This window comes from Acomys minous (assembly GCF_964271855.1).
Source record: "Acomys minous genome assembly, chromosome: 11".
NCBI lineage: Eukaryota > Metazoa > Chordata > Mammalia > Rodentia > Muridae > Acomys > Acomys minous.
In genome coordinates this window covers 60,080,399-60,104,790 of record NC_140492.1, presented here as the reverse complement: position 1 = coordinate 60,104,790, position 24,392 = coordinate 60,080,399, and the positions used below count along the sequence as shown (strand labels likewise).

Below are 24,392 nucleotides of genomic sequence, written 5' to 3'. Positions count from 1 at the left end.
TTTAACTTTGGACTCTCTCTCTCTCTCTTAGCTCAGTTTTTTTTTTAACTTTGTCTTGAATGCCCCATTAAGTTAATAATCCACATAAATGAGACTGACGATCAGTGGAGGCTGATTTCCTAAGTCACACTGGTACCTCCAGATACAGGAGCGTGCACAGAAGCAGGGACACACACGCACATGCACATGCGCACACACATGCACATGCTACAACACACATGAAAAGGAAAGGAAAAAAGAAGCAAAGATGGTTCAGAGGGTGAAGACTCTTGCCTCACCAAAGGTCTCTGAGACTTGGAGTGAAGCAAGTGACAAGTTATTATATTTGGGCCTGACAGGTTTAGGGTTCAGGGCTCAAGGGAAGATACTGGGCCCTTTGAGATAAGAGCTTTACTGAGAGATATTAATGGCAAGAGAGATGCTGGACATAGTATGGTGGGGACGCTGGGGAGAGCTCAGGCCCAAATAGAAGAGTGGCAGTCCCTGCTCACAGGTGTTAGGCAAAGGGGAAGTTTCCATAGCACACAACTGGTGAGTCCTTCACAGCATTGCTGGCAGCCTCTCTCTGATCTCCAGGAGGCAGGGAAGCGGGAAGGGGGTCTTGCATTGCCAGGGTGAGGGGAAGGAATGCTGTCAATGTGTGACTGAGAGAATGTGGGGGCAGTAAGGAGGAAGGACACACGTAGTCAAGGTGGATCCAATGTATAGATGGAGGGCGTGGCAGCCATTGGCAGCCTTCTGATGAGTTAGAGCAGTGGTTCTCCACCTGTGGGGTTACGACCACTTCGGGAGTTGAACGACCCTTCCACAGGGGCCACCAAAGACCATCAGAAAACACAGACGGTCACAGTGCGGTTCATAACAGTAGCAACTTACAGTTATGAAGTAGCACCAAAAATAATTTTATGGTTGGGGGTCACCGCAACATGAGGGGCTGTGGAGTCCAGAAGGCTGAGGACCACTGTCTTAAGAGTCTGGTAGACTGACAGGGTCAGCTTCCTTGGGGAAGTGAGAATTAGGAGACCAGCTATTGTCCCGGAATCCAGGCACTAGGTGGGATCTGTCAGAAGGCTCCAGGTTCACATACAGGCTTTTGTGGGGAGTGGGGGAGGCACCTCTTGTCACTTCCCGGCAGCTAAAGGAAAGGGACTGTGGCAGGTGCATGCATCCTGAAGAGCTCCTAACCCTAAACCTAACAGGAGCATTAGCTATGTCAAAGCTAAAATCTCTAAAATTTTACTTCACTCCAGTAGGTCAGCCCGGGGTTACAAATCTGAGCAGATGGCGCCTCCTCAGAGAGGTGGTGAGGCTACACCTGGGGTAGTACCAGCAGTAGTGGCCGTGACTGGGTTGGTAACCTGTCCTTTGCTGTACTGAAACAGCTAATGTTCATGGGAATACTGGGAAAAGGACTGGTGTGGTTTGAATAAAATGGCCCCCGTAGTCTGTAGGGAGTGGCACTGTGAGGAGGCATGGCCTTGTTGGAGTGGGTGTGGCCTTGTTGGTGTAAGAGGTCTCCTATGTTCAAGCTATGATCAGGGTGGCACACAGTCTCCTTCTGCTGCCTGTGGATCAAGACGTAGAGCTCTTGACTCCTTTTCCAGCACCGTGTCTGCCTGCACGCTGCCATGCTTCCCGCCATGATGGTAACAAACTAAACCTCTGAAATTGTAAGGTAGCCTCAATTTTCCTTTCTAAGAATTGCTGTGGTTGCCGGGCGTTGGTGGCGCATGCCTTTAAATCCCAGCACTTGGGAGGCAGAGGCAGGTGGATCTCTGTAAGTTCGAGGCCAGCCCGGTCTACAAAGCCAAGGCTACACAGAGAGACCCTGTCTCAACCAAAAAAAAAAAAAAAAAAAAAAAAAAAAAGGAATTGTTGTGATCATGGTGTCTCTTCACAGCAATAGAAACTCTAAGACAGCACCTTTTTTTTTCTTCTTCCAGGTTTTCAAGAAATGGTTTCTTTTATAGTCCTAGCTGTCCTGGATGTCCTGGACTCGCTTTGTAGATCAGGCTGGCCTGGAACTCACAGAGATCCGCCTGCCTCTGCCTCCCAAGCACTTTTTATTATTTTCGCTTTACAGACTGGGAAATGGCCTCTGTGACTGTGGCAAGGGAGAGGCCAGGCTGGGATTCCAAAGCTCCAGAGCTACACTGTATGGTTGGATGTGCCTGGAGCTTTTCACCACCTGTGAAAAATAATAAGCACAATTGTTGTGATACCAGCACCGTGTCCGGTCCTCATCACGAAGGTCCTGTGAGCCTTCCCAGCATTCCCCTCGACTCCCCGTTTCTCTTTAGCCATTTTCCAGCCATTTGCTTCCTCTCCTCTGACGCAGAGACACCTGCCTGGAAAAGCCTCTTCAATCCAGCCTAGAATTACCTAGAGGAGTCCGCAGACAGACAGGCAGGTCGAGATCCTTACTGAGGTCCCATGAAAGGGGCAGCGAGAATAGCTAGACCCACACTGTTCCTGAGGTTGCAGGAGCAGCACGGGTCCCCCTGTGAGAGGCACACTGCTGTGCATTGTGAGGTTTCCCAGCTTTCTGCAGGGGAGGAAGGAAGGGAACATCGCGCCCTGCCGACCCCAGCAGGGTGGTCTCAGCCCCTGCACCCCTGTGGGAAAGCAGAGGGTCCTGGGTGAGGGCAGCCACTGGTTACTGCACAATCCCTTCTGTTTTAAAGGGGGAAAGGAAAATGCTAAGAAAGCAAACGCAGAATGTCCCCTGAAGAGCAGACAGAGGAGTGGATTCTATTGTAGCAACTGGCGTTAGTCTGAACACACCCCACAGAGATCAGAAGAATGCTCACTCACAACGTGTGTGTGTGTGCGCGCGCGCGTGCAGTGTACGCTCATGTGCACACATATGGAAGCCAGAGCAGGGTTTCAGGTGCCCTGCTTGATAACTCTTAGAGTTATTCTCTTGAAACAGGGTCTCTCACTGAACCTTGTGTTTACCATCCATCCATCATCTATCATCTCTATATTTATCTATCTATCTATCTATCTATCTATCCATATATGTCTGTATGTATCTATCCATCTATGTATGTATGTATGTATCTATGTATCTGTTTATCTATCCGTGTATGTATGTATCCATTTATCTATGTGTCTACCCACCTATGTATGTATATATGTATGTATCTATCTATCTATCCATTTATCTATGTATCTATGCATGTATGTATATATGTATCTATTTGTCTATCTATGCATCTATGTATGTATAATCTATGTATCAATCTATCCATCTATGTATCTATGTATATAAGTATGTATTTATCTATCATCCATGTATCTATCAATGTATGTATGTTTGTATGATCTATCTATCTATCATCTATCAGCTAGATTGCCTGAACAGCCAATCCCATGCATCCCCGTCTCTGCCCTCCACAGCCTTGCTGTTGGGTTGTGTTCCAGTCACATCCAACTTTTTATGTGGATTCTGGGGCTTGGAAGTCAGATCTCTCCATTTTTGCACAGCGAAGACTCTTATTCACTAAGCAATCTCCCCAACTCCAGCTTAGGACAGTTTGACTTGTTTTTTGTTTGGTTGGGGTTTTTTGTTTGTTTTTGTCTGTTTGGATGGTTGCTTGGTTTTTCGAGACAGGGTTTCTCTGTGTAGCCTTGGCTGTCCTGGACTCACTTTGTAGACCATGCTGGCCTCAAACTCATAGTGATCCACCTGCCTCTGCCTCCCTGAGTGCTGGGATTACAGGTGTGTGCCACCATGCCCAGCTCTTGACTTGTATTCTTACATCAGGCAGAGCACTGAAGGTTAAGGGTTGGGACTGGCTCTTCTACCCTGGTGGAGGACCCCGTGGGCTTCCTCAGCTTTGATCATGTGAGTCAGGGCTTGTAGTTCCCTTTGGTTTGGCCCCTTCCCCCTCTGCACCTTGCACACGCCCAGTTCCTGCTCCTCACTCACTCTCACAACACAGCTCCCGTTCCTGGCTTGTGTTCAAGCTCTTGGTCTCCAAGATGGTTCAGGCATTTGGTTGCCTCATATTCTGCTCTAAACAGGCTAGAGGTTGCTTGAGGGTGGACAGGCATAAGATGCTATAAGGCTAGCTTAGTTAGCCCGCCTATCTCTCTATAAGGCCCTTGTTCACTGACACACTTCCCGTCCCTGTTGAGTTGGCCTAGTTTTGGTTTGTTAGAAAAAAAAAAGCAGAAAGATGAAGTAAAAAATTGTGGGGTGTAGCATTTTGAATAAGAATGGGCCCCATACTGCTCATTTGAATGTTTGTCTCCAGTTGGAAGAACTGTTTGGAAAGGGTTAAGAGGCGTGGCCTTGTTGGGGTGGGCGTGTCCCTGGGAATAACTCTCTGCCTCCTGCTGTGGATGAAGATGTGAGCTCTCACCACCAGCCTTTGCTCTGCCATCATGGAGTCTAATTCTCTAGAATCATAAACCCAGTTAACATTTTCTTTTATAAGTTGGCTCAGTTATGGTGTTTTATCACACCAAAAGAAAAGTAACTAATACACAGGGCTATAAGCCCCACTCTACCCCGTACATATATTTAATGGATCAGACTGCTTCATTTGAGTTTTTAAATACATACTTCATTGTACTGGCAGTTATCACCTCTTACACATGGTGTTCCTTAGTCGTGATTCTAGCCTGTAGAATTCTGAGGAAGAAAAGTTCCAGAACAATGATAAGTGGAGGATGTCTGTGAGCACTGAGCCTCATTATGACAGTCTCGCACTGTTAGGGAGTGATACAGGGATCTCCACAGCTGAGATCAGAATAGCAACAGAACAGTAGTTATTAGAGTCAAACTTCCACCTACCTGTCAGGCCCCGTGTCAGACAGTAAAGATTTAAAATTAAATCCTCTGCACTCAGAGGATCCTGGCCTGGGACACTTTGTACCAAAAGCATGAATTGAAATCACTGTGTGTGTGTGTGCGTGTGTCTGTATGAGAGTGTGTTTGTGTGTCTGAGAGAGTGTGTGTGTCTCTGTCGGTGTGAGAGTGTTTATGTCTGTGTGTGTCTGATAGTGTGTATGTATGTGTCTATATGAGGTGTATATCTATGTGAGAGTGTATGTCTGTGTAAGAGTGTGCATGCGTGTGTGTGTGTGTGTGTGTGTGTGTGTGTGTGTGTGTGTGTGTGTGTCTATGTCGGTGCACCAGAGGTCAATCTCAGATCATTCCTAAGGACCCTCTCATGTTGTTTTTGAGACAAGTCCTCTCACATGGACCTGGAGTCATTGATTTGGTCAGCTGCTGGCTAGTAAATCTCAGGAAGCTTTTTTAAAAAGATTTATTTATTACGTATACAGTGTTCTACCTGCATGTATATCTGCACACCAGAAGAGGGCACCAGATGTTGTTACAGGTGGATGTGAACTACCATTGTGTTTGCCAGGAATTGAACTCAGGACCTCTGGAAGAGCAGTCAGTGCTCTTAACCTCTGAGCCATCTCTCCAGCCCCCCCAGAAAGCTTTTGTCTGTCTCCTTTGAGCCAGGACTTAACTTGTGCACCGTCACACTTTGCTTTTTATGTGGCTGCAGGTTCTGAGCTACAGCTCCTATGCTTAGCAGTCACTTACTGACTGAGCCACTTCCCTTGGGCCCCTGAAATCGCTCTTTCCATCAGACCAGCCCCAAGCATCAGGCATCAGCACCATAAACACGCCCCGGGGTTGGCACAGATCAGATACCTTTCCCTTTCATTACTTCCTGATGCTGTGTGCCAGGCTTCACGTGCGTGATGTGTGTCTGCACAGCCTTTCCTATTTCACCCACAGGAGTTCTGGAGTGTGCTACTCGGCTGATTTCCCAAAGATGAAGAGGAAATGTGTTTATTCGTTTAAATTGCTTCATGTAAGGATCCGCTCAGCTGAGCACCTGGGTTGTATTTTGATAATGATGTTGATGTTGAGAAAGCTTGATAATTCAATAACGATGTAATGCATCCTATTTTTAAAAGGAAACTTGGCCAAATCTCAGCTAAGTAAACAGAAGAGATTTCTTTTAAGAAAAAAATGGTAAAAAGGAACGAATTTACAACCCACCAGATGCAAGAACAGCACTCCTCCTAGCAGTTGTCAGCATCTGGCACTTTCCAGGTCACCTCCAGGATGACACAGTATCTCGGTGGGCCTCATTCCATCTGCTGTCAGTCATGGCCCTGGGGGGCCCTTCACTCCTAACCCTTCCCTCCTGCCTCCCAGGCAGGACACGGCTTCCAGTGTGAGTGGCCTCAGGAGTAGCCATGCTCCATGCAGTGTTCCCATGTCTCAGGATAACATGTCACCCTGAGCCTTGGGGTCTGACCAGCAGCTACAGGAGGAAACTGCCTCATGGAGTTCTGGGCTGTCCTGAAAAACAAACAAACAAAAAAACAAAAAACAAAAAAACCACAGCAGTGGTACCTAAGGATGAGCACGCTAAAAGCAACCAGACACACAGCCTGAAATCTGTTGTTCACATTGGCATCGGCCTGTCAGAGATAACCCTGTAGCCTTTTGTGGTCGCTGAGCTAAAAGGTATTTGGCCAGGTGGCAGGGTAAAGCCAGTTCCATCCCGCTTGTTTCCATGGGCCATCCCCCTCGCTCCCCAGAGGAGGCCAGGGGTGTGTGGGAAGCAGTGCCGGTTAGGGAAGGAGTCTTCAGATCTGGTTCCCGTCAGAGGACTCCAGTGGCTCCTCTGGTCACGGTCCTGCTCTCTGGCTTGTGATGCTCTCCAGCTGAACAATTCTGTGAGTGTTCTGGCAGCCTCTGCGCCTGGAAAAGGCCTTCCTTAGCCCGGGGAGCTAGAAATCCTAGAGCTCATGGGAACTTGGACTAGCCAAGACCGTATGCAGATTTTGCACATGTAAGGCAAGGACCTTGGGAGCCAAATTCTGAAGGAAAGCAACCAAAAAGTGGTAGCAAAGAGCCAAACGTTGAAAAAAAAATTTTTTTTAAGCAGAGAAAAAAAAAAAAGACCAACACAGATGCATTATAATGGAGTAGAGAGAACTGCGATTGTTCCAAGAGCGCATTGAAAGGTGCTGGTTCTTGCTCAGGCCGAAACCCCTTTACTGCATCATGAAGGCATCTTGGATATGTCCAGTAGGGTAGGTATGTTCTTCGTTCTTCACTGGGTTTCAACTGAATAAACAGAGGAGAATGACTCGGGTGGGGGGACTGTGTGAGTAGAAAAACCATGTCAGTATAGAAGCAAAGTCTAAGGTCTGCAACTAATTATTTAAAAAAAAAAAGATATAAAAAAAATGGGGTGTAGATCAATGGTACAGCCCTTGCCTAACGTGCTGGAAGCTGTATCCCCTTCCCTGCAACAAGGAAGGAAGAGAGGGAAGGAGGGAGAGAGCAGGCGAGGCAGAAAGTGGGGGTGGGGTGGATTTTCAGCTAATGTCTGAGATTTGTCACCAGCCAGTTGTGACTGTCAGACTACCTAGAGTCTCCTAAGGCAAAGTCTTTAGAAGTCCTCAGAACAGACATAGCGTGGCAGCTGTCCTCACATAGCCTTGTGTTCCATGGTCCTAATGTCCAGTGAAAGAAGACTCTAGATGGTCCTGCAGACTTCCCTGGACCAATACCCAGAGGGGCTTGAGTTTCCCACCAGCTCAGTGCAAATGAGAGAGAATATACTCTCTTTCGTCTGATCCTCTTGGACTCTTCGGACATGCTGGGAATAAAGTGACAATTGCAGAGTGGTTGGCTGGCTCAGGTAGCTGAAGGGATGGAAATCTGGAGGGGGGGCACCAAATCCACAGCTGTCACAGTGCAGACTGCCCTCAGCGCAATTCAAGTCTCCATGTGTCACCAGCTCTTCCCTGCAGGTCACCTGCTGACTGTGGCCTATCACAATGCCAAAGCAGCGGGGACAGATAGCCTGAGATGCTGAGATGGAGGCAGCACCTCAGGTGAGGGTCCCTTTTCCTAGGTGACTTTAGTTTGTGTCAAGTTGACCAAAACTAACTAGCACATCCCTCTTACGCACGGAATATCCCCACCCTAACCTCCAGGATGACTGGAGCCATAGCACAATACTAATTCATTTGTCTTAATGGAGCAGCAGGGAAACTGAGGCACAAAGAACTCAAAGGATTATTTCAAGCTCATTTGCTATTGGTAGCAGAGCCAAACTCACAGATTTCCCACTAGTTCTTAGAGAACAGAGCCAGTGTGGCGATTCTCAGGAGCCCTGAGTGTGTCTGGGCAAAGGCATGCTTCCGGGTGCTCCAGTCTGGTCCAGCCAGAGTTACCCCCTTCAGTGAGAAGACTAGGACATTTGAATCGCTGTGATGTTATCTCCAGCAAGTTGGGACCCAAGAGCCCATTGTGTGGTCTAAGCAGGGAAAGATTTGGTAACTACATGCACAGACTGCCAGTGAAGGCAGTCTGTGCTTGCTGAGTTCTGGCCATTCATTCATTGCCCCAATGTGTCTCTGCGGACTTGAAGAAGCCCCCAAAGATCTGGTTTTTTGCTCACAGATACTTTAGAGAATTGACCAACACTGGAAACCAGACATGACTTTCTGCCTGTTTTCTCTGGGTTTGTCTTGGTCAGGGCTCTTTCTACCAGGCCTTTGCTGGTTCTCATGGCAAATTTTACTTTCAGTCACTTTGTGGCTGAGATGACATGGAACATCTAAAATGGACACAGCATATACGGTTGTTTATTACCTATCTATCATCTATCTATTTACCTATTATCATCAACCTATTTATCTATTTGTTTATTACTTTTCACCCCCTTCATACAACCAAAGGAAGAAATGCTTTTAAGAGAAAAGCTATTCCCAATGTCAGAGTCAAATCACCTTCATTGTAACCTCATTGTTTCCTCCAGGTTAAAAACCTTCCATCTTGGAGAAAAGCTTCTTGAGACACTGGATGTAAAGGGAATATGAAAAAGCAAACACAAAAAACAGGGTATTTGAGCTGGGCGTGGTGGTGCACGCCTTTAGTCCCAGCACTGGAGAGCCAGAGGCAGGTGGATCACTGTGAATTTGAGGCTAGCCTGGTCTACAAAGCAAGCCCAGTACAGTAGTCAAGGCAACACAGAGAAACCCTGTCTTGAAAAAAAAACCAAAAGAAAGAAAGAAATAAACAAACCCACAAACAAACAAGCAAAAACCAAAACAGTATTTTAGGATAGAATGTTACAACGAGGTGAAACAACAGGATGTCTAGGGGGAAATGAAACACTCCATCCTCCAGGGAAGCTGGAATAAGACAGGAACAGAACAACTCAAAATAGCTTAAGGAAGTTCCTGAAACTGAGCAGATTCACTAGAACCCCGCCCACCACCACGAAGATTAAACAATGAAGACATCTGAAAGTCACTCTCAGAAAAGCTAAGCTGCAAAAAAGAAGCTGGGACCAGCCAAACGACCTAAAAACAAAAACAAACAAACAAAACCCCCCCCAAAAAACTAAGACCAGCAGAGCCGCCTGGAAGAGGTGCAGACCAACTTGGACACCTGAAAAGTACATTCTCGAACATGTTGAACTGCCTGCAGGTTGTGCAGGGTGCTCCAGATTCCAAGTTTTTGTGAGCTGTCACTCATGCTTGGGGTAGGCTTTGATGGTGCAGCTGTCTTTGAGTCCTATCTGCTACTGTGAGTAACCCCTCACCCATACTCCTATAAGTAACATCAGTAAAATTCACTGATGCACCCAGTTGGACTTCAGTAGTATTTGTATTTTATTCTGTTGTCAGTTTCCTATCTGGGGTGAGTGAACATGTGTGTTGGAAAAATATTGCCCTGCAAGACCTCTCTATGGTTACCCAGCGCAGCTGCCCTCTTGGGCTCTGCTCCGCCAGCACCCCTTATCCACTGAGCTTGTGCCATATTTTACAGTTTATAAAAGGCTTTTGAGTGTATGTTCTCAATGGATTCTCATCAAAATACCATGGAGCAGGCCAGGCAGGCCAGAGAGGCAGGAATCATGTCCAATGATGTCACTAGTTAGCATTTATTAAGCAAATATTTATTCACATGTGTTTATGAGCATTATCTACTTCTCCAGTGCAAAGGCAGTTCAGCTGACTTGGTTCCCAGGACTCTTGCAGACTACACCAGGCGTTCTGTCCTAAGGCTGGAGAGATGAAAATGACTTTTCCACCAGACACAGGTCAAAAGACCTAATACAGAATAAACAATTCACAGCAATGCAGAGGGTCCTTAATGAGTCCTGTTTCACCTGAATAACAAACATTTTTAAATCATCCTTTTCTTTTTCTCTTTCTTTTTTTCTTTTTTTTCTGATACAGTGTTTCTCTATGTTATCTTGGCTGTCCTTGATTCCCTTTGTAGACCAGGTTGGCCTTGAACTCACAGCAATCCGACTGCCTCTGCCCCCCCCCCCAAGTGCTGGGATTAAAGGTGTGTGCCATCACACCTGGCTTTTAAAAATCATTCTTAAGTTCAGCTCTGGCATCCGGGCAATAGTGGTGCATGCCTTTACTCTGAGGGAGGCAGAGGCAGGAGGATCTCTGTGAGTTCGAGGCCAGCCTGATCTACAAAGAGTCCAGGATAGCCAACGCTACACAGAGAAACCCTGTCTTGGGGAAAAAACAAACAAACAAACAAACAAACAAACAAAAAAACAAAACAAAAGAAAAAAGATAGGCTCTGGCTCAGATCATAGCTCAGTGGTAGAGAACTTGCTAGGTACATGTTAGGCCTTGCGTTCAATCCTACCAGCCCACAGCAAAGCAGAAAATGATAAAGTCTTACAAAGCAGCTTGGTACAACAAATCCAAGGCCTTGCTTATCTTTCTTAGATCATTTGTAAAATTTACTGCCTAATTTATAGATTTATTTCCAACAGTCACGGAGGCTAAGAAGCCCAAGTCAAGGGACCACATCTGCTAGGAGTCTTCTTGTTATATGGGGATGCTACTGAGCCCCAAGATGGTACAGGGATCATAGGGCTACATGCAGCATCCTGGGGGAGGCCCCTCCTTATCAACATGATTAGGGGAGATTTCAGTCACGGCAGCAGGTTCAGATGTTCCCTTTATTTATTGCCGAGGAAACAGGTCCAGAGGCCCAGGGAGAGGCCACATGGAGACTGGGTAGCTGAGCAGAAGCGAGGTAGTCCCACAGGAGGTCTCTTACCATGAACGGGTTGTTCTTCCCAATTCACCTTTTGAACATGCACCTTCCACTTCCTTTCCGTATTTCTAAGCTCGCCCTGTCATTTCTATGACCTTTCTCAAGCTGGTCCCTCCTTTCAGAAAGCATCTCCACGTGTGAAATTTGCAACCTAGGCGGCGTCTGCCCTCCTCAGGAAGCTCTCCGGACCACAAGCAGAGGGCTTCATCAACTGCTGGTGACGTCCAAGATGACCTGATTTCTTTTTAGAGCCATTTGTTGCTTAGCCCCACCCCTAAAGGCCTAAGGAAGGAGCATAGAAGTGAAAGAACAGTTCCAAAAAGGCATCATTCCAAACTGTCGTCCCGTGTGGCACGTGCGCATGTGCGCATGCGTATATTTGAACCATTTCTTGCCATGTAGCCCAGGCTGGCTTTGAATCCACAGTCCTGCGGTCTTGGCCTCCTGAGCGGTAAAATTTCTGGCGGTATAGCTTTGGACTGCCCTCCTGCTCCACGTCCACCGAGCAGGCTAAATATCAAAGCGGAATCATTCAGTGGTGAAGCTGAAACTGAGCTTTTCCTCTAACGTGAGACATCAAGATTGGACACACGTGCTCAAATTTCCCAAACATGCCAGTTGGAAGTGCTGTGAAATTAAGCTCCTCCTGCCATAGCCCTTCCGCGGGTCACTAAAGGAGCCATTTGCCAACCAGTTGTTTTTCTGTTTCTGATATCTGTCCTCATCATACCAAAAATAAAAAAATAAAAATAAAAATAAAGCAACTTGGAAATGACCTATACTTTTTGGGTTGTTCTTGTTTTTGTTTGTTTGTTTTTTCGAGACAGGATTTCTTTCTGTAGCCTTGGCTGTCCTAGACTCCCTTTGTAGACCAGGCTGGCCTCGAACTCACAGCGATCCGCCTACCTCTGTCTCCTGGGTGCTGGGATTAAAGGTGTGCACCACCACGCCTTTTCCTCTTGTTTTCTTTCAGCCATTTTGTGCCTATAAAACCAACTCCCTCAGCCTGGAATACTTACTCTGTTTGATGCAATAAAAATATTTAGCAGATTCTAAAATTGACAATAAAACCAATTTAGATTGTTACATTGTGATTCTGTCACTTGACAAAGCAAAACAAACTTCCTCCTATCTTGTCCTCACCTTCTTGGTTTCTGGTTTGGGTTAGTGTTTGTTTTTTGTTTTGTTTTTGACAGGGTTTTACTGTGTAGCCCTGGCTGGAATCAGCTCTTGGCAATCCTCCTGCCTTGGCCTCTTGAATTCTGGGATTATGAGCATAAAGCACCACTCTTGGCCTGTTAGTGGCCGTCTTAACTGAGTGCTCACCATGTGGCTCACGCAGGCACCATGTGTGATAGACCTTGGGCAGGTACCGAGTGCTGGCTGGCCCTGCTGCTCCTGGAGCTACTGGTTTCCAGCTTGTGTATGTGGCTGTTCCTCTCAGAGGAGCCAAAGGCAAGCCACAAGGAGAGGCATAGGCACACTTCATCCTGTCTGGTGGGCCTGCTTCCTGACGCCATTGGGAAGGCACTGTAACTTGGTGGCTAAGATCTTAAACAAATTCGTGGGAGCTGGAGAGATGGCGCAGGGCTGAAGAGCACTGGCTGCTCCTCCAGAGACCTGAGTTCAATTCCCAGGACCCACATGGCAGCTCACAACTGTCTGTAACTCCAATTCTAGAGGATCCGACACCCTCTCACAGAGATACATGCAGGCAAAACACCAATGCACAGGGGCAGTGGGCTCACAGGTGCAGTAGGCTCACAGGTGCAGTGGGCTCACAGGTGCAGTGGGCTCACAGGTGCAATGGGCTCACAGGTGCAGTGGGTTCACAGGTGCATCGGCAATGTCGTGTCTGGAAGGTAACATTACACAGCCCTCTTTCTCATCCCCTGGCTCTTATTACACTTCTTCCCGTCTTCTCCGGTATTCCCTGAGCTTTGGAAGGTGTGATACGGATGTCCTGTTTACAGCTGAGCACTCAACAGTTGCTTATTCTCAGCACTTTGGCCACTAATGAGTCTCTGCTTTAGCCATCACCCTTTGCAGATCGTAGACGCTTCTGCCTAAGGATGAGAACAGTACTGATCTATAGGTGTAAACGTAAATATCTGGAAGGCAGTTTGACCCCGCATCCATCTAGCTAAACAACGGAATGTCCCTCTGTCTCTCCAGAGCCTATGAACTTCTACAGCCATGGGCTTTAGGCCAGATTAATTATACTAGATGTGACCTCTCACCTGTGGAGAGTGCCTCAAACCAAAGCTAGGCTCATCAGCATTCCGTCTGGAGTGGAGATAAGAGCTCATTAGGCCTCATCTCCGCCAGAAGAACTATAAGTAATTAATGGTTGCCGGGAGAGAGGGGGCCACATTCCTCGGTGGTGTAGACACTGGTAAGTTAGTAAATAATGCCCTCCCACACCCACGCTTAGGGGAGAAACCCTAATTAAATGCAATGGTGCACAGAAAAAGACCATGGAAGCCGGGCGTGGTGGCGCACGCCTGCAATCCCAGCACTCAGGAGGCAGAGGCAGGCAGATCCTCTGAGAGTTCGAGGCCAGCCTGGTCTTACAAAGCGAGTCCGGGACAGCCAAAGCTACACAGAGAGACCCTGTCTCGAAAAATCAAAACAAACCAACAAAATCATGAACCCAGGAGGGAGAGGCGCTGGGCAGGAGGAGGCTTGTGGTAGGAAGCGTGTGAGAGGCGGGAGTGAGGGGGGACAGGCACTAAAGTGCATGTATACGTAGGAAATTCGAGAAGAAGAAATCAATGTTAAGATCTCTGAAAACTGCAACAGGAATTTTTAAACCCCTCCTAACACAGCACAAGGGCTGGTAGTTACGTCATGTGTTATAAGACTGACAGTGCCTACAACTGAGCTGTCTTTTAAGAAAGGATTGAATATAATCTGGATCTCTGGGGCGTGGAGAAGGGTTTTTTTTTTTGACACAGAAGCTTAGAAAACAGTCTTGCAGGAAATAGAAAATGGGAGTTCAAAGGTCAACTCTCATAGGGTCATACCCTAAACCTGAGCCAACGTGGCCTCCTGTCTCCATTTTAGATGGCCTGGACCAATTCTACTCCATTTTGATTTCCTTCCTTGGTAGCAAGTAGGGTCTTGGCAAATGGAATCACATTGAGATGAGGTCACAGTGGGATAGGGTGGACTCTATGATCGTATGATTGTCTTTCCTTATAAGAAGGGAGGTGGAGTACAGCTCTGTAGTAAAGCATTTGTCTAGTGCGCACGAGGTCCTGAGTTCAGTTCTCGGGGCAAGGGAAGATATAATGCTTTCCTAGCCTGGAGGCCTGGCCCAGGGAGATATATGCACGGGGGGGGGGGGGGGGGTGCGGGGGGGCGCATAGAGGGGGGCGGAATGAAAAAAATGAAGACAGAGGGAAGACTACCTTATGAAGAAGCAAGCCCCTCTGGCTCCTTTTTTTTTTTCAATATTTATTTACCTATTGTATATAAGTGCTTTATCTGCAGAAGAGGGCACCAGATCTCATTATAGATGGTTGTGAGCCACCATGTGGTTGCTGGGAATTGAACTCAGGACCTCTGGAAGAGCAGGGGGCACTCTTAACCACTGAGCCATCTCTCCAGGCCCCTCCCCGGGACCCACCTACCTTGGGCTACTTTTATAGACAGATCGTCCCCAGAGGCTTCAGACACAGCCTGGCTCTGCTGACACTCTGTTACAAGAGCCCTGAGTAACACACAGACAAGACGCGTGATCTGCCCTCAAGACAAGACCTGGCCTGCCCTCAAGGAACTGCCTCATTCTGTGGAGGCGTGGCAGCCAACACGAACGCATAGAGAAGACAGTGGCAGATTCTGGTTAAGCGCACTGAAGGGATGAAAAGGAGGTAGGTTCAGGTTTTGCTAGGACAGCTCACAGTGGCAGGATGGGGGAGGGCTCTCCAGATTGTGAAGGGCCTTGGCACAGTCGGGAGATGGTCACAGGGCTGGCAGGTGGACAGACCTACCCGGGTTGATCAAACAGGCACCGGAGGCTTGAAGAAAAGGAATGGAATCAGAATATTGTGTGACGTAGGGTCCCCAGGGTGGGCTGGCTGTAGAGATATGAGGAAGGGGGATAGAAGACTTGTGCCAAAACGACTGATTTCAGAGTAGAGAGCAGTTGAACTCAGGCAGGCTTGGGGAGGCGCGTGTTAAGGGTGGGGAGGCAGGAATTGATAGTTCTGTGAAGTCTGAAACTTCTTTATGAGAAGGCCTGCAAACCATATGTGATTGGAAAGGCAAGATGGCCCTCAAGTTTAGTGTCCTTCACCCTGTCTGTGAAAGGGATCTTCCAAATATGGAAGGCGGCAGTGAGAGTTTGTCTTCCTACTAGAAGCCTCCTCTTTCTCCAGGGTTATGCGGGGCTTGTGCCCTGGGCACTTGAATAACCACTAATACTCAGAGACTTGCTAAGCAACACGGGCATTGCCAGATCCTCCAAGTGCACGGGGCTTCCAACGCTTCCTGCAGCACTCTCAGCAGATCCAGCTTCATCAGCCGGCCAGGGTCTGTCTCTTGGGGTTTCCAGGATGAGCTGGGTGACCTTGGACAGCATGGCCAGGGCTCCAGGCTCCCAGCTGCTCGGCAAATTAAAGGAGACCGCTTTTGTTTTACACAGTCTCACTTCCCTAAACAAAGATCTTGAGGGGGAAAAAAAAGGCCTGCACTGTGGCAGGCCAGAGCCTCTTCCTTGCTGACTCAGAAATAGCAGCTGCGTGCCCTGGGAGCCGGCAGTTTTTGGCACAATCAAAGATCAATTAAAACATGCCATTCTGGTTTGCTGTTCCTCCACTCGCCTCTCCAGGGCACTTCCTTTCACTTGCTGTGCCCCACCAAGAGGTTTTTTTTTTTTTTTTTGCTGCCTAATTAACTTGAAGCTCAGTGGCCTGAGAAGGACTGCAGGTCATGCATAGGAAGAATCACTTTACAGGGAGCCTAAGACCCAGAACTACTTAAGACTCTTCTAGAACTATTCCCAGGCTGTATAAGCAGGTCATTGTCTCCCTGAGCCTCAGAACCCTCAACAAGCCAGGTAGTGCTGGTCCCCTTTGCCTCTAGGTACTTGGAGGAATCATGTTAAAATAGAGAGAAAATACGTGACCATGCCTTTTCATACACATTCATACGATATGAATGTGTATGTGTGTATATGCAATCTTTGTCTATATCTATCTACCTATCTATAATATATATATTATATATTTTGAGATAGGGTTTCAATATGTAGCTGGAACTCTCTATGTGTAGACCAAGCTGGCCTTGAACTTGCACCGACTTTATAGCCTCTTCCCTCCTAAGGGCTGGGATTGCATGCATGTGCCATGACACCTGGCATAAAATCTATATTTTTTACCCCACCTTAAAAAATCTTTTTTAACTCAGATCTAGCCAATGGACAGGACATTCTCCACAGTTGAGTGGAGACTGGGGTCTGACTTTCACATGTTCTCTGGTGCCCCATATTTGACCACGTCCCCTGAATAGGGAGACCTGGTGGCACTCAGAGGAAGGATAGCAGGCTACCAAGAAGAGACTTGATACCCTATGAGCATATACAAGGTGAGGAGGTCCCCCTCAGTCACAGTCATAGGGGATGGGAGTAAGGGGAGAATGGGAGGGAGGGAGGAATGGGAGGATACAAGGGAGGGGATAACCATTGAGATGTAATATGAATAAATTAATAAAATAAAATTCTAAAAAAATCTTTTTTAAAGAAAAGTGTGGCCAAGCCAGGCAGCATAGGCCTAGCACTCAGGAGGCTGAGGCAGGAGGATCACAAATTCATGCTCATTAAGATTGTCACACATTTTAAAAACACAAACAAGTCTTTTTCTAGTTTCAAAGGCATTTGCGGGGGGCAGGGGGAGGAAATGAACAATTCTTAACTTCCCAAAGCTTGCAAAGCTCAAACAACTTGGGCCTCAGTGGTCCTAACAGGGACTGTAATTGGATTCCCTAAAATAACTACCATAGAGGGTTCTGGGAGAATTGTCAGATTTGGCAAATATAAATATAGGACATTCAGTTAAATCTGAATTTTAGATAAACAGTGAATATTTTTAGTGAGTATCTTCCAAATACAGCACGGGATATAATCATGCTGATTTCCTTGTTTATCCGAATTTAAATGTAAGTGGAGACACCTTCTGTCTTATCCAACTCTGCAGGATAGGGGAGACATCAAACGGGGTTCAGCACACTACCCAGAGCCCCAGTACAACTCACCTATGTCTGCAGGAGAGGGCTCTGGTTCAGAGTTAGGGTCTCCTTGTTTCTGAGTTCTCTGGGTAAGGAAACAGTCTGCCTTCCCTAGCCGGATGCACAGTTCCGGGGTGCCTGCGCGCCACTGTCTAAACGTGCATGGTAATAGTTCTTAGTTGGCCTGGACTCCAGCCTCAGAAAGACTTGAGAATGAAGGTTTGGGCCCTGAGCTAAGAGAAGGGAGACCATACTCACAGGGGATGATACAGAACCGGTCAGGAGCTTGCTGGGTGGGGGAAGGACCAGAAAGAGATCATGGTTTGGGACCCCTCCCTGCCACTGGCTGGAAAGCCAGTCACATTTGCATGGGCGTGTTCTCGTGCCATTCTTCCCTGCAGTAGGACCCTGGAACCAGTGTTGAGATTTGGACACAGGCGAGGGAAACCACTGCCTCGCTGGCGGCAGAACGCTGGAGACTCTCCTCTGAGACCCGTCATTTGCAGGCTCGGAAGTGTCTGCACAGGAGAAAGCAAAACTGGCTGCCGACCCACCATACCCCAGGCTCAGTAGACGCTCGGCAGCCCACCTTCCCCGCCCTGCTCTTCCGCCTCAGTCCCCTTTGTGCTGTTGTAACCTAATAGCACCAGCCGGGCAACTGATAAACAATGGAAGTTTGTCTGGCTGGTGGTTCTTGAGGCTGGAAGTCAGAGACGGAGAGGCCACATCTGGTGCCTTATCACACGGGGCCTGGGGGCGTTGAGAGACTGTCTTCATCTTTTTCTCAGGAGTCTACCCGGCACTAATAATCCACAAGGTCATGACCTCTTTGACACTGTTGAAGCGGGGTTGAGGTTTTGACCACAGGAACTTCAAGGCAGCCCCTAAATCCTCAGCCCGTTCCTTCTTGCCTTTCTTTGTTACTTCCTGACCAATGACCATGAGCGAGGCCTTTCATCTGATCTTCATAAGGGAATCGGCCATAGTCCACTCTGAGGATGCGCTCACCCAGAGTTACAAAGGTTAAGAAGGGAAAAGAGTGATGATTGGGAGCTAGCGTCAACAGAGCGACTGTGAGGAACAGCCCTGTGGTCCTTCCTAGCAGAAGAAGGCAGAGTCTTTGGACTGTGGAAACAGAGAAGAACATAGCTGACAAAAGGGAGAGGCGGAGGGGGAGGAGGAAGGAGGAGGGGAGGGGGGAGGAGGGGCAGGGGAGGGGCCAGAATGGAGGTTAGCATACTTTCAGACCATCCTGAGGTAGGCTTCGGGGTTCAAACTAGGACCCAAGGAAAAGCAAAGTTTGCATCCTCCTAGGATGCTCAGGGCAACAGACTGGCCACTAGTACCTATTTTTCTCTTCTCCCTTCTTTGAGCGCATCTTTGTCTGTTGGAGGCTCACTTATACTTCTGGCAACCTTCCTTCGGAGGGAGCAGGTGTTCTCAGGGATGAAACACCTGGAGAAGCAGAGTGTACAAGCGAAGGGGGGGGGGGATGGGGGAGAACATGTCACAGCAGAGCCAAGCGGAGGCTTGTGTGGAGGCAAGGACAGAGGAAGAGGAGGGTGGTCAGAGTGAGAAGACAAGGGGGAAGAAGGGAAGGCGTGGGAAAGACAGATCCCTCACGCGCCTCCTTTATCCTCGTCCCACCTCGCTGTGGTCCATATTCCATCGTCGGAATGCTTTTGAGTCTGAGCGGCTCCTCCTCCTCTTCCTTCACAGAGCTTTGAACAAAGGCTGACTCTGTAGCCCAGGCTTACCTTGAGTCTCTTGGTCCTCTTCCGGCCACAGCCTCCCTAGTGCCGGGATTGCGGACGCATTGCCACCATGGCAGGCAACAGCCTCTCCTTCAAGATTGCCCTTTCAGATGGCTAAGGTTCTCATGGTGGACTGTCTACACTGGCATCCCCAGAAAGGAAAGCTCTAGATTGAGATAAAGGTTACAGCTTCCTAGGGGGAACAGAGACAGTCAACAGAAGGGCGTCCTCTCCCGTGTCACATTTTGCATGGCCTGCCAGCATCATCTTCAAGGTGAGGAGCATTAGGAGACCGTTCGAGAATTACACCTGAACATGCCTGCCTGGTCTGCACCGGCAGGAGAGCTTTGCTCTGCTCTCGTGTTCTAGGGCAGATGTTGGTCTACACTTCCAGGCCACGTAGGAGTGAGCACTGGCCAAGCTACAGAGGTGTAAGGGTCATCAGAAAAGCCGGTGCCTGGTGGTGGATGGAGAGAGAGACACTGTCACATTACACCAGGGAACAGTTTGTTGGAACCCATGCAGAGAGCGTCACCACAGCAACATCTGGAACAAGAGGCCTTGAGAGAGGCCAGTGACTCTCTGGAGCTGCCCAAAGAATGTGCAGGCAGCCCAGCATCTCATTGGCAGCCTCTCCTCTTTGTCACCACTTAGCTCTTTGGCAGGTGACTGCTCCTGGGGAACTAGGGGCAGGGAGCTGGGCATAGATCCCCCTGGCTGTGTGTGGGTGGGGGTGCTGGGAGCAAACAGTAGAGACAGGCTGGTTTCCAAGCGAGCTCATTTGCCCACATTAACCCAGACTGGGGTGCGGCTATGATTCCAATCACCCTGGGAACCAGTCTGGCCTTTGAGGAAGGCAGGTTCCCCCAGAGGACCCCAGGGAGCAAGTCCAACCCAAACAAAGCGGAGGCATTAAAGGGACTCCTGAGAGCTTGGCATTATTAACCGGCTGCTGAAGCTGGGGAAATCAATAGCTGCTTAGAAAGGGCTTTGCGGAAGAAACCAGTTCAGATTAAGGGAAAGGAAAAACAAATACTCGGCTCTCTAGGAGGCTGAGAGAGCGAGGCAGGGTTTCCCCCTAGTTTACTACGGTTGCTCTTGCCTTTTCACTGGCAAGTGCCAAGGAAGGTCTGTGTGTTAAGTAGAAATTAATGTCTAGATTGATTTTTTCCCCCATTTGATTCTCTCCACTTGGCTGGAAAGCCCAAATTCCAAAAGAGAAAACCCATTATTTTCTAAAAACTTTCTTTTGCAGGACACCCAGGAAATGGAAAAAGGTGTGCAAAGATTTAGGGGACAAAAGTGAAATACTGGCACTTTCCGGTTTGGCAGGGGAAGTCAAACTGGCTTTGATCCGGTTTGAAGGACCTGGTGTTCACAGAACATCCTTCCCCATGGCCCTACCTCCACTACCTCCCTCCTTACCCTCCCCAGGGAAGTAAGTGGCCCTCGATATTGGCTCTGATTGGCTGCTTGGGAGGCAGAGCATGTGATGGGACCATGATCTGTCCACAATGACACTGTGACAGTGTGAGGCTTTTCTCTTGATGAAACGGTCATTTCAGAACAGATGCTATTGTGATTCGGGGGTGGGGGTGGGGGTGGGGGCAGAAGGGCAGGGTTGCTCACCAGTGGCTACGCCTTTAGGATCTGAAAATCTGTGTGCATCCCTTGTCCCCTCACCCTGCAGGATAGAAGCTGAGCACACGCGGCAGTCATCTGCTGGCTCAGTGAGGGATCCCCAAGGGACCTCCAGTATCTTTATCCAGAATTAGGGTGATGACATTCACCCCGGTGACCCGCTACTGCTTGTGTCATGACCTAATAGTTCTTGAGTTCCACTCTCCTTTGTTAAGAGCTGCCGCGTGCAGGCTGCTAAGGGGTCACGTGAGGCTGCACTTGGCCGAAGCTGCAGAGAAGGCAGGTGCAGACCGCACTGCCTGTGGCCTTCTGTGTCTGAGGAAGGCCTTCAAGAAGCTGCCTGGGCCCGTTGCCACTCTGTTGCCTGTGGCTTAGGCCCAGAGGCAGGCAGCACCATACGGTTGAGAGAAGGCCTGGCTTTGTTTTGGTTCTGAGTCCAATTCTGTCTCTATTGCTGTTGATCTTGGGGGACGGAAGGAAATGGTTTAACCTGGCTGACCTTGGCCTTCTCCACAGCAAGACAGAGGTAATAATCTGTGTCTGGGGCAAGGGGCATTGTGCCGCAATGTGCCTCAAGTCCTGGCATGTACTGAGCACTCAAAAAATTCTGGGTCTTGTGGCAACGGGCGCCTCTGGGCGACCCTGATGTGTCAGGCTAGAAGCTGTGCTCCACCCCTTGTTCTCAGTGTCACTCCTGTTTAGGCTTTGTAGCTGTCTGGGGCACTCCACGGTGGGGAGTTGCAGACATTTGGGGGTATGCACACCCATTCTCCCCAAAGGGAGACCAGGGATTTCCCCAGTTATGGGGCACAGATCAGTGTGCAGAGGAGAGCCAGTGGGTTTAGGAATATTTTCTTCTGTATGCAGATTTCTCTGGAAATCTGGAGGGGGTGAGCCTGTATTGCTAAGGAGGCCTTGTTTTTCATCTTGGTCAACTCCATCTCATCTGTCTGTTGGGCCTGGGGCAGGGGAAAGGGATAGGGGTCCAAAGGTTCTGGATTTGCTCCCTCATTTCCTAACTAGCCAGGAAGAATTTCTTCAGAGGAGAAAAAACAAAAAAACCAAAAAACATCTGCAGGATTAGAACCAATGTGGTTCCTGGGAAAGCTGGCCACTTGTTCCTAAATGTACCACTACTCCTCACCCCTCCCCAGCCCTCCTCATCTCTCCCTCCCCCTCCCCACTGCTCCCCCTCCCCATCTCTTTCCACAACTCCCCAACTCTTCCCATCCCTCCCCACTGCTCCCTACCCCTCCCCACTGCTCCCTACCCCTCCCCACTGCTCCCTACCCCTCCCCACTGCTCCCTACCCCTCCCCACTGCTCCCTACCCCTCCCCACACTCCCTCCCCCTCCCCATGGCTCCCTACCCCTCCCCACTGCTCCCTACCCCTCCCCACTGCTCCCTACCCCTCCCCATGGCTCCCTACCCCTCCCCACTGCTCTTGTTGCAGCTGTTCAAAAGCCTGGACAGCTGACCTTGACTTTGGCCTCAAAGCCATTTCCAAGCTGGGGCATGGTGGCACTCCCCTTTAATCCTAGCACTCAGGAAGCAGAGGCAGGCAGATTGCTGTGAGTTGGAGGCCAGCCTGGTCTACAAAGTGAGTCTAGGACAGCCGGGGTTACACAGAGAAACCCTATCTCAAAAACCAAAACCAAACCAAAACCAAAAAATGCTATTTCCTCTGCCTGCAGCCCGTTTTGTCAGGGCTGCCTGGGCTGGAAGGGACAGACTCTGGCCATTTGTGCCTATTTATTTTGGACAACAAATCACAGATGTTGCTGTTTGTGCAGAAGAATGTCCTCCTGTCCTGGCTGGAGCTGGGGGTCACCTGTGGGCACCGTGCTTTTTCAAGATTGTCAGCCTGCACTGTTTCCCCCTGCAAAGACTTACACTGATGGTCTAGATGCTCCTGTAGCTCAGAAATGTCATGGCCTGTAGACAGGGTTCTTGAAGAAATGATTGAATGAAAACAGATGAAATTAGGATGGAGCCTAGTGCAATTTGACTGGTGTCTTTATGAGCACAGGGAAGGGCACACAGCAAGGCTCCAGGGGTGCCTGTGAGGACACAGCAAGGAGGTGGCTTGTCTGCCGGCCAAGGAGAAGAAGCCAATCCTGCTGACAGCTGAACCTCAGGGTTCCAGCCTCATGGGAACACTCATTCTGTTATTTAAGCTGTTTGGTCTGCAATGATTTGTTATGGCTGCCCTAAGAAATGAGCACTCTCATAGTCTTTACACTGAAAAGCTTTTTGTTTTGGTTTTTGTTGTTGTTTGCTTGTTTCTTAATTGATTGTCTCTTCTCTCGTGTTTAAGAAAAACCTTCAAAAAGAACTTACTTTATCGATGACCGTTGTTTGTTAGAAACCACCTCAGGAAGGTCTCGGCAAACTGGGATGAGTGAGGATGAGCCAAAGCCCACATCCACCTGCAACACAGACAGAAACTGGAGAGATAATTGGAGAAGATGGATCTATCTGCAGAGGCACAAAAGGTCGAGAGTTTATGCGTGTCATCCTCTCAGGCAGCGCCAGGGAAAGTGAGTGATTGTGGTAGCAGCTATTCATCTGAGGACTGATTTATGAGCATCACTGGAGAACTTGATATTTGTCTCACTAGAAAGGCTTTTTTCCTATTATTTAATAAGAAACATGTTTCTGCCTATTGTGGTGATGGCTGTGTAACCCCATTTCTGAGGAGGGAACTCCATTTTTAAGGGGAAAATGGCCTGGGCACGAACTCCAGTTTCAAAAAGCCCATAAGAACATGTTTCAATCAACTCACCTCTGATAATGTTCAACCATCACCCCTAGCAATGGACAGCCAATCAGGGACAGCCAGGACACCTGGCCTGAAAAAGATAAGATTACTTAGCTACCAGTTTGAAAAGCCCCTAACTCCTGACCAGAGTCACTTAGCCTCCTTGAGAACTGGTCAATCTCAGTTGGAGAAACTGCCCTTTCTGGCCTTTAAAAGAGGCCTGCAGGGTCCCCTTAGGGTCATCGCCATTTTGTTTGAGTGGTCAACCCCAGCAGGCTGGAATAAAGGTTCTTTGCTTTTACATACGACTTTGGACTCCTGGTCGTTTTTCGGGTCCGTGCAGTGTGGGCATAACAGTAGTTCTAGTCGACCTAACGCAATGTGTTCTAGGCTTCACATTTTTCCCCCTTTACTTGTTGATAAGCCCATAAACCTTGATTGAGTCTGCAGTTCTTCTACAGATTTTCGATGGTAACTTTTTTTCTCCATGAGAAAGGGTTTCCACCCCTGGCTGGCCTGGGGTTGATGTACAGACCAGGTTGGCCTCAGAATCACAGATCCACCTGCCTCTGCCTCCTGGGGGGCTGGAATTAAAAGTGTCACCACCAGACCTGGCTTCCCCACATACTTTTATTTCCGAGCTGTGCTAGAACGGAAGCCAGAGCTTACCATGGCCCCCTGGGAAAGCTAACTAGAGATGAAGTGGAGCATGCCTTTAATCCCAGCACGTGGGCAGCAGAGGCAGGTGGATCTCTGTGAGTTTGAGGGTAGCCCAGTCTACACAGTGAGACCCTGTCTCAGAGAGTCAGAGACAGACAGACGTAAGGGGAAATAGGAATATAAGTCTGGTCTGGGGTGTGTTCTTTTAAAAATCTGTGGCTCCTTTTCTAAGGCAGCCTCTGGTGCTTGTAGC

General features: G+C 48.6%; 2 long non-coding RNA genes across 4 annotated transcripts; one reads left to right on the top strand and one right to left on the bottom strand.

Annotated features, from left to right (window-relative positions):
* Positions 1 to 16,807: 16,807 nt before the first annotated feature.
* LOC311609280 lies at positions 16,808 to 20,908 on the bottom strand. 3 transcript variants are annotated; one of them, XR_014783339.1, is made up of 5 exons: positions 20,707 to 20,901; positions 18,971 to 19,243; positions 18,670 to 18,778; positions 18,235 to 18,448; positions 16,808 to 17,841 (listed from the first exon to the last, which is right to left on the bottom strand). It is a non-coding gene; the product is annotated as an uncharacterized lncRNA (long non-coding RNA). The 3 variants fall into 3 exon arrangements; XR_014783338.1 differs by having other exon boundaries at positions 16,808 to 18,448; positions 20,707 to 20,908; XR_014783340.1 differs by having other exon boundaries at positions 16,808 to 18,448; positions 19,081 to 19,243; positions 20,707 to 20,893.
* Positions 20,909 to 20,943: 35 nt separating this feature from the next.
* Positions 20,944 to 23,787, top strand: LOC311609281. Its single transcript, XR_014783341.1, has 2 exons — positions 20,944 to 21,244; positions 23,036 to 23,787. It is a non-coding gene; the product is annotated as an uncharacterized lncRNA (long non-coding RNA).
* The last annotated feature ends 605 nt before the right edge of the window (positions 23,788 to 24,392 follow it).